The 8,024-nt window shown below is 45.1% G+C and overlaps 1 pseudogene; it reads left to right on the forward strand.

Annotated features, from left to right (window-relative positions):
* Positions 1–5,293: 5,293 nt before the first annotated feature.
* On the forward strand, positions 5,294–6,154 carry LOC124991272 (enolase-phosphatase E1-like; annotated as a pseudogene).
* Positions 6,155–8,024: the final 1,870 nt, after the last annotated feature.

The raw sequence follows: 8,024 nt of genomic DNA on the forward strand, positions 1-8,024 counted from the left end.
TACATGTATTAGCATCTTGCAAATTTGTTTACAACCCACAGACAAGGTCTATGTCGTAGTAAATGTTAAGAACTGTTGATATAATTAATGGTCCAGTTCTCCCAACTAAGCTGTGTTCCTTGTTGTCAAAGACTCTCATCTTTATGGTCATCATTGTAATAGGTGTGAAATAAGAGCCTTAATCACTGTCGATGGAATGAATGATTCTATTTTATTGCTTTCTCTTGTGGCATTGGAAGACAGACAGAAGCAGGAAATCAAAATACACCCAGTCAAAAGTTGGTTCTCTTTCATGGACAGGGTCTGATTCACTCACCTGCGCTTCGTAGCTCTCACGACGTGCCAGACTCCAGTCGTTCAGCCCTCCTGAGGAACCCGCCAGGTAGGTGCTGTGATTTGCAGGTCGTGAGGTACAGAGAAGTTAAGCAGCTTGATAAGGTCATATGGCTGTGACGTGGCAGAGGCAGGTGTCAGTGCCAGTCTGCTGAGTCTGTGCCTGTAAGCACCGCATGGCGGCTGGACCTGTGTCATCCTGCAGGACTGAGGGGGCTCAGTGTCATCAGAAGATGCTCAGTGTGACCTGATAGCAAAGACGCCTGCTGTGACCTCCCTCTCTCCTTGGTGGAGAATGTCCTTCAAAAACAAAGCAGGGACGAGCCGAGTGAGATCCAGAGGACTTGTTTTTCATGCTGCTACAAATGAGAGGGCTCGAGTGTCTACTTTATAAGACAGGAAACTGCTCACAAAGCCAAGAGATTATATTAAAATTTTACTGTCATAACTCTCATATTAAAAATGTAGAGAAAAATGTAATAAACCTACAACAATCATCAACGCATGACTGATCTTTGTCTCTGCTCTCTCACTCCCCCATTTTATCACCTGATATCATGCGATTCCATATTGGCATTTAAAAATATTGTATTACTCAGGTAGAAACTAGCTAGAAATGAAATCAGGACATTTGAACTGTCGACTTGTCTCTGTATTTTTCCAGCTCTGTGTCCTCCGGCATTACCCTCTCTGACCCTCAGTTCTAATAGGCATTAAATATGGATGATAATTCTGTTTTAACACATGGTGTTGAGGATTAGATAAACCAACACATGTGAGAGCAACATTTAAACAGGAAGACCCTGAATGAACGGTGGTATAACCTTGCTTCCATTCTGTCCCATCATGAGGGTGGTGACAATTCTTTTAGTGGGTGAAGTTGGCTAGACTATGGTGACCAGTTGTTCGGTCAACACCAGGCTAGATGCCACTGCAAAGTGTGCCTTTAGGTGTGATCAGCATTCGCAATCTGTTGACTTGAAGTAAAGCAGATGCCTCTCCCTACTGAGTGGGCCTTATCCACTCAGCTGAAGGTCTTCAGAGCAGGATTTCCTGAAGAGGGAATTCCGCCCTCAGACTACAACCTGCCCCTGTCTCCAGCCTTTGGACTCAACACTGCCACATCAACCTCCCTCATCTCCAGGCCTGCTGTTGGCCCTGGGGATTTAGAATTTGCCAGCCCCATAATGGCGTCTGGCTTCAAGTTGGCATTGGCCAGCAGGAGACAGGAGGAGAGAGAGACTGGGTTGTTCCTTCCCCTTCGGAGGCAGGTGGTCTTCCCCACCCAGGTGGCCCTGTCCCCTCCCCAGGTCTCACTCTCCCCACCAAGCCCCCAGCAGGGGGGTGACGAGGATTGTGACCATGTCCCACCTGGTCTCCTCACCCCCTGTGGGGGCCACATCTTTACACACAGTCCTTTCATTAAAATGTCCTTAATCACCCAATCTGAGTGTGCCATCTGTTTCTTACTGGGACCCCAATGGACGCAGATGCTAGAGAAAGCAGTTTAACAGAGGGTCCATGCACGGTGGAGCCAACATGTCCCCAAGGATTCCTCAGGGAATACCCAGTGCTCATCAATATGGGTCTTCCCGAGTCCCCACACCCTCACGTTCCCAGCTCCTGGGAAACTCAGCCAACACCCCCTCCTCACCTCCCATTTCCATCCCTTCCAGAGGCACAGATTCTCTGAGATCCCTCAAGCCTGCCCTTGACCTTCCCTGCATCCTGACAAGGGTGAACCAGCTCCTCCCCTGGCCCACCTCTCACATCACGTCCTTCTTTCTGAGTCACCCCACCAGTGTCCTCTTTCCAGTCCTTGAGCCTCAGCTCGCAGTTCCCTGAATGCCCCTTCCTAGCCCACCTTCCCTCACACATGCAAAAATACTTCACTTGTTTCAGTTGCCATCTTGCTTACTGTAGATGCGGTGGTCCACCAGCACGGCCATTCCTGTATCACTGCACAGCTGTTTCCCCCCAAGCTGGCCAGATGTCCTTTCACAGCACCAGAGTGTGGCTCCCACCACCCTTCATTCCCATGAATATTTACAACGCCACTCCAAATATTAGCAGTGTGTTTTGAAAAACATGCCTAATTTTACCCAGAACCTGATATTATATTCAAAACTAGTCACCGCCTTTCCTTCTTTGGCAGCTTACTTTGGAAGCTAGAAAACATCCCTTGTTCATAAAAATAAATAAATTAATTAAATTAAAAATTTGACCTCTATTCACCAACACAACACTGTGTGGAAATTTTGCTTTAAATAATTAAGAACGCTAATAAACTACAAAGCAGCCCTCTACCTTAACTATAGCAAGAGATGTCAATTTTAATGAGACGTTGATGCAGCATAGCAATTTTGATGTTCCCCTGATTTCATTAAATTTGGATTATGTGTGTGTGTGCCTGTGTGTGGCCCTAAGTACAAACTCAAAGACCAAAAAGTCCAAATGCTGTTTGAAAGCTAATTAAAATGGCCTTCGGGAATGGGGGACAGTGAGAAACTAAACTGTCTCCCTGCCAATCTCCCTCTCTCCATCATGAGCAGGCAGTTCGGAGTCAGCCAGCATTTGTGTTTGGGGAGCTTATAACAGCTGGTTAATGGCCCGTGGACGTGAATATGACCCACTCCAGAGGTATCCATCAGCGGGGACCCCTCTGACATCCTTCCCCACCCAAACTCCACTAGTTCCTGGCACCTTGAAATGGAGGATCCTCCTTGGATAAATCCATCTCATTTATGTGACCTGCAGAAGGATTTTCCACTCATGAGTGGTGAGAATTACCTGGGACCAGGCAGCATCTTGGAGACTAAGCCTGCTGGGACCTGAGCATCCTGACCAGCTGGGTCCCACTGCCACCACTGGTCCCAGCTTCTACCTAGTTTAATAACCCACCTGGCCTGACACCTCCACCTGACCTCACCCACCCCTGCCACCTAGAAGAGGTGACAAAAGAACCAAAGGCTCACAAGATCCCCACTGCTTTTAAGAATACAGCAGCTTCCCTTTTCCCTCATCCGTCATCAGCGTGCCCCCTTTGGAGCCACTTAGAAAGAAGAGGCCCAAACTAAGGAGTACCCTCCTCTGGACTCCTGTGACCGTGTGGCTCTCCAGGATCCGCCTGCCTACCACGGCCCTGCTTCGCTCAGCACCCTGGGAAAGAGGGCGGCGTCACACCGCCAAAGGAAGGGAGAGAGGCTCATCGAGGAGGCCCTTGTCCTCCAGGCTTTCTGTCCATTCCTCCTTGCTAGTCTGCAGCATATCTTGGGAAGATTCTGGACCTCAGGGTCAGAGGGACCCGGATACCATTTATGACTGGGTGACCTGGGGGTGTGATTTAACTTCTGTGTCTACAGTTCCTCATTGTCAAGCAGGGGCAGTCCTAGGACCTCGTGATGAAATAATGATGAGAATTAGGTAATGAAAGTAAAGAAATTTTGGCATTATATCTTGGAATATAGCAGGTCTTCAGTCACAGAAAAGATGTTACCTGCTTAAATCATTACAAGGGCAGACAATTTACATTCTCTTTGGAAACTAATGTGAGTCTCAATAAGCAGGGAACTCTTGCCATTGAGAAAGGGTTGAAATCCCTTCATTATAAAACCCTCTACTTCCCAGTTTCCTAAAACCTCTGGTGGGCACAGTATTCTCCCTAGGACTTCAGTTCCCCCAGTTGTATGGGAAATCAACCTCTTAAAAATGGATCAGTGACTGGGGTTGTGGCCCAGTGGTGGAGCACCCGCCTCTCATGTATGAGGAACTGGGTTCAATCCTCAGCACCACATAAAAATAAATAATATAATTTCAAAAAAAAAAATTTAAATGAATCAGAATCTCAGGTGAGGACACCATCCTGTTGTGAGCTTAGCTCTGGGTTTCCCCACCAGTTCCATGTTGGGGGCTGTGCCATGTGGACTCACCAAGATGGCGCCTGGCAGCCAGCCAGAAGTTGTTTTGATCCCATCGGAGGTATGCCTGCACAGGTGTTCCCAAGTGCTCACGCCGGCTCCTGATTGGGCAGCGGGCTCCTCGCCTGATCTCAACTGGCACGTGGCTCCGCCCTCCGCCTCTTGGAGGGAATATAAGCCGACAGTAGGTAGAAGGTAAAGAACAGCAGCTAGCAGAAAGAAGCAGAGAAGCCATTAGCAGAAAGGAAGAAGAAGCAGCAGCAAGCAGATAGAAGCAGCGAGTAGGGGCAGCAGCGGATGGCAGATCGCAGAGTGGAGAACTGAGAACACATCTTTAGGTTGCAGATCACAGATCGCAGTATGCGGGACACATCACTAAAGCACCTTAGGTAGACGCACCCTTAGTTCACAGGATGCAGGATGCACCTTTAAGAAGAAGCAGCAGAACTAAGAAGAAATAGATCTCTGAAAGTGTAGTCTCTCTCTCTCTCTTAAGCAGTCTCTCTTTCTCTCCTATAAGCAAAGCCTCTCTCTCTCTCTCCCCTCTCAAAGCAAGTAAACCTCATTTCCTCTATCCTCTATAAACAAGCAAGCAAGCAAGGAAGCAGCCCAGAAATAGAAGTAGCTCAGTTTCCAGTCCACCACCCATAAAGACCCATGCAAATTGTTGCTGCAGGCGGTGACAAATACCCGCAGATTTGGTACTGCAAAGAGCCAGCGACAGTTCCACATGACTTAGACCATCTCCTGGCTCCACTCTTGCCCAGACCATATAGTCTATTCGTACAAAATGGAGAGGAATCTTTGAAAATAATAAATCAGGCAGGTGGTCTGGGCCTGAGCTCAGAAGCGTTTAGTCCTGACCCCTGGGCGGCGGTCCTCTCCACTTGCTTGTCCGCGGATTGATCCTGTCCCGCCCGTGCACTTCAGGCCCCACGCAGCCGCCACCTGCGAGATTGTGGCGGGCTCTCTGCAGCCCAAGACTGTCCTGCGGCGTCGCCGCTGGCGCTGCCTCCACCCTCCCTACCTGCAGACAGATTTCCATGGTCCCATCTGGTAGGGAGAGGGTCGTGCTTCCGGTGTCCGCTGAAGTCACTGTGATCTTGTTAGATAGCGAAGGTACCACAACACTGATTGCTTTCGTGAAAGACATTTTATTTCCTTACATCAAAGAAAAGGTTGAAGAGTATCTGCAGACGCATTGGGAAGAGGAGGCGTGCCAGCAGGATGTCAATCTTGTGAGGAAACAGGCTGAAGAAGAGGCTCACCTGGATGGCGCTGTTCCAACCCCTGCAGCAGCTGGGAATGGGGCCATGACACTCAACAGATGAGCCAGGCCGTGGTAGAAAACGTGTGCTGGCAGACGTCTCCGGACCGAAAGACCACAGCACTCAAACAGCTGCAGGGCCACCTGTGGGGGGCAGCGTCCACAGCTGGGAGCGTGAAAGCAGAGTTCTTTGAAGATGTCGGTCCAGCAGTCAGGAAGTGGAGAGAAGCTGGGATGAAGGCGTGTATCTATTCTTCTGGAAGTGCAGAGTTCCAGAAAACATTATTTGGGCATTCTACAGAGGGAAATGTTCTTGAGCTTTTTGAGGGTCGCTTTGATACCAAGATTGGACACAAAGTAGAGAGTGAGAGTTACAGAAAGATTGCAAACAGCACTGGATGCTCAACCAACAACATCCTATTTCTAACAGATGTTACTTTAGAGGCGGTGCTGCTGAGGAAGCAGATGTGCACGTAGCTGTGGTGGCAAGACCTGGCACTGCAGGATGAACAGATGATGCAAAACTCACTACAGCCTCATCACATCCCTTAGCGAACTATGCCTGTCTTCCTCAGCACAGAGGAAGATTGCTACAGAAGACCAGACTGTTCCTCAGAGTTGTCCCGCTAGCGTCTAGTTTTATTCTAAAAGTAAAGTAACTTACTTATATATACATACATATGTATGCAAGTATATGCATGTGTATGCTCATTAATTTTCATGGGCACAAAAGTGAGAAAAGTCTTCAGTTCAGTGAAAAAGAAACTTATTTAAAGATGCTTTATACATAGAAATAGTTTGAGACCATAGCACTAACCCTTATTGAGGGCAAAGTGTAGTTGATAGAAGAAAATACAGATCAAATGTGTTATGATTATCAAATCCCATTCCAAAATGAGAACTTAATTTTGATAATTATTCAGAGGCCTATTATTTTTAATACTGGAAATTCTTCAGAGGCATCCTTAACAATTCATTACCCTCTTTTAATGGTGAGTTAGAAGATTTAAAACAGCTGCATTTCATGTTTGCCTCCCTTTGTACAAAAGAGCAAAATGAAGAAAAAACTCACTTGAGTCTTGATTAGTCAAGTATTTGTTACTTAAGAAGAAACTTACTAACCATGTAGCACCCATGGCCAGCACTTGCCTTATTGATGAAAAAAGTACACTGATATAACAGCTAAAGAAAAAATACGGTTCTTAATGTTTAACACAATGTATTCTACTTCTGCTGATTGTTACCATTTGCCTTTCTAACTTTATCTTAGCACAGTTTAAGAATATATTTTTATTGCTACTTAGTATTTTTTAAAATAAAGTTTTGTTGAAATTTGTTCATAACACCAAGAGCCCTAATATGTAAATTTTCCCCTTGAAGGTAAGAAATGTAAATTTTATAACAGTATTATTTATCCTGGTTCCATTCTAATCGGATTCCACATCAATTTTATCTTGTGATTAATAAAACCATTCTCTTCTTTCAGTTTTATAGAGGTTCCCAAACTGTACCACATACTACTATAATCAAAACAAACTCAGATTGAAGAAAAATTTAAAAAATTAGAATGTTATTTTAGTTTTGTCTTATTTATGTGTGCAATGTATGTGTTTTAATGGAGTGCCAGTGGAAAAAATCATTAACTAGCATTTGAATTATGTATACATATATGGTTACTATTTCATCTGGGTTGTAAGCATTCAGTATATTAGTGGGGTTTCTTACATTTTTGAGAGTCTTATGTTTGAAGTATATCAGATAATGCTTGAAGTAGGCAATTATTTTCCTAATGACTCCTGGAGGAATAATTTTAGGATGTTTCAAATAAGGAACAGGAAGTAGTCTTGCAAACATGAGAGGACAGGGGATACAAATGATTTTATGTTGATAATTTTGATCTTCTAGTAGCTAATTTAAAGAATCTAAAGACTGCAAAATATACAAGAGTAGAAAAATAGAAATGAATATAAGTAATCTTAAAAACTGAAATAATTTGCAAATGATGGCAAAATCATGAATGGTAATAAAAAAGGATGAATTTAAAATCAATCAATCAATCAACCAATCAATCAGATGGATTCGATCCCATTCTTGAAGAGCCCCGGGAGCTCCCCATGTCACTTGGGATACAATCCCAATTCCTAGTGGTTACCCGCAAAGCCCTCCGTGACCCGCCCCCACTGCTGTCTCTTCAAATACATGCCTTCGTATTTGCTCTTCTTGGCCTGGAAAATTTCTTTCACAACATACATGAATTTCTCTGTCACTTACTTTACAAGTCTTTTGAGCTACATTCCCAGGTCTTTCTATTTTGAGACATGGCCTTGCTAAGTTGCTGAGCTGACTTTCAGCTTGTGATCCTCTTGCCCCAACCTCCTGAGTCTCTTGGATTACAGGTGTGTGCCATCACACACCTATGTGTCTTTTAAAGGTAGCAGTCTTTATTTTTAGAGCAGTTTTAGGTTTACAGAAGAAATTAATATTAACACCTTGCCTTGGAGGGTACA

Source organism: Sciurus carolinensis, chromosome 8 (assembly GCF_902686445.1).
Source record: "Sciurus carolinensis chromosome 8, mSciCar1.2, whole genome shotgun sequence".
Lineage (NCBI taxonomy): Eukaryota > Metazoa > Chordata > Mammalia > Rodentia > Sciuridae > Sciurus > Sciurus carolinensis.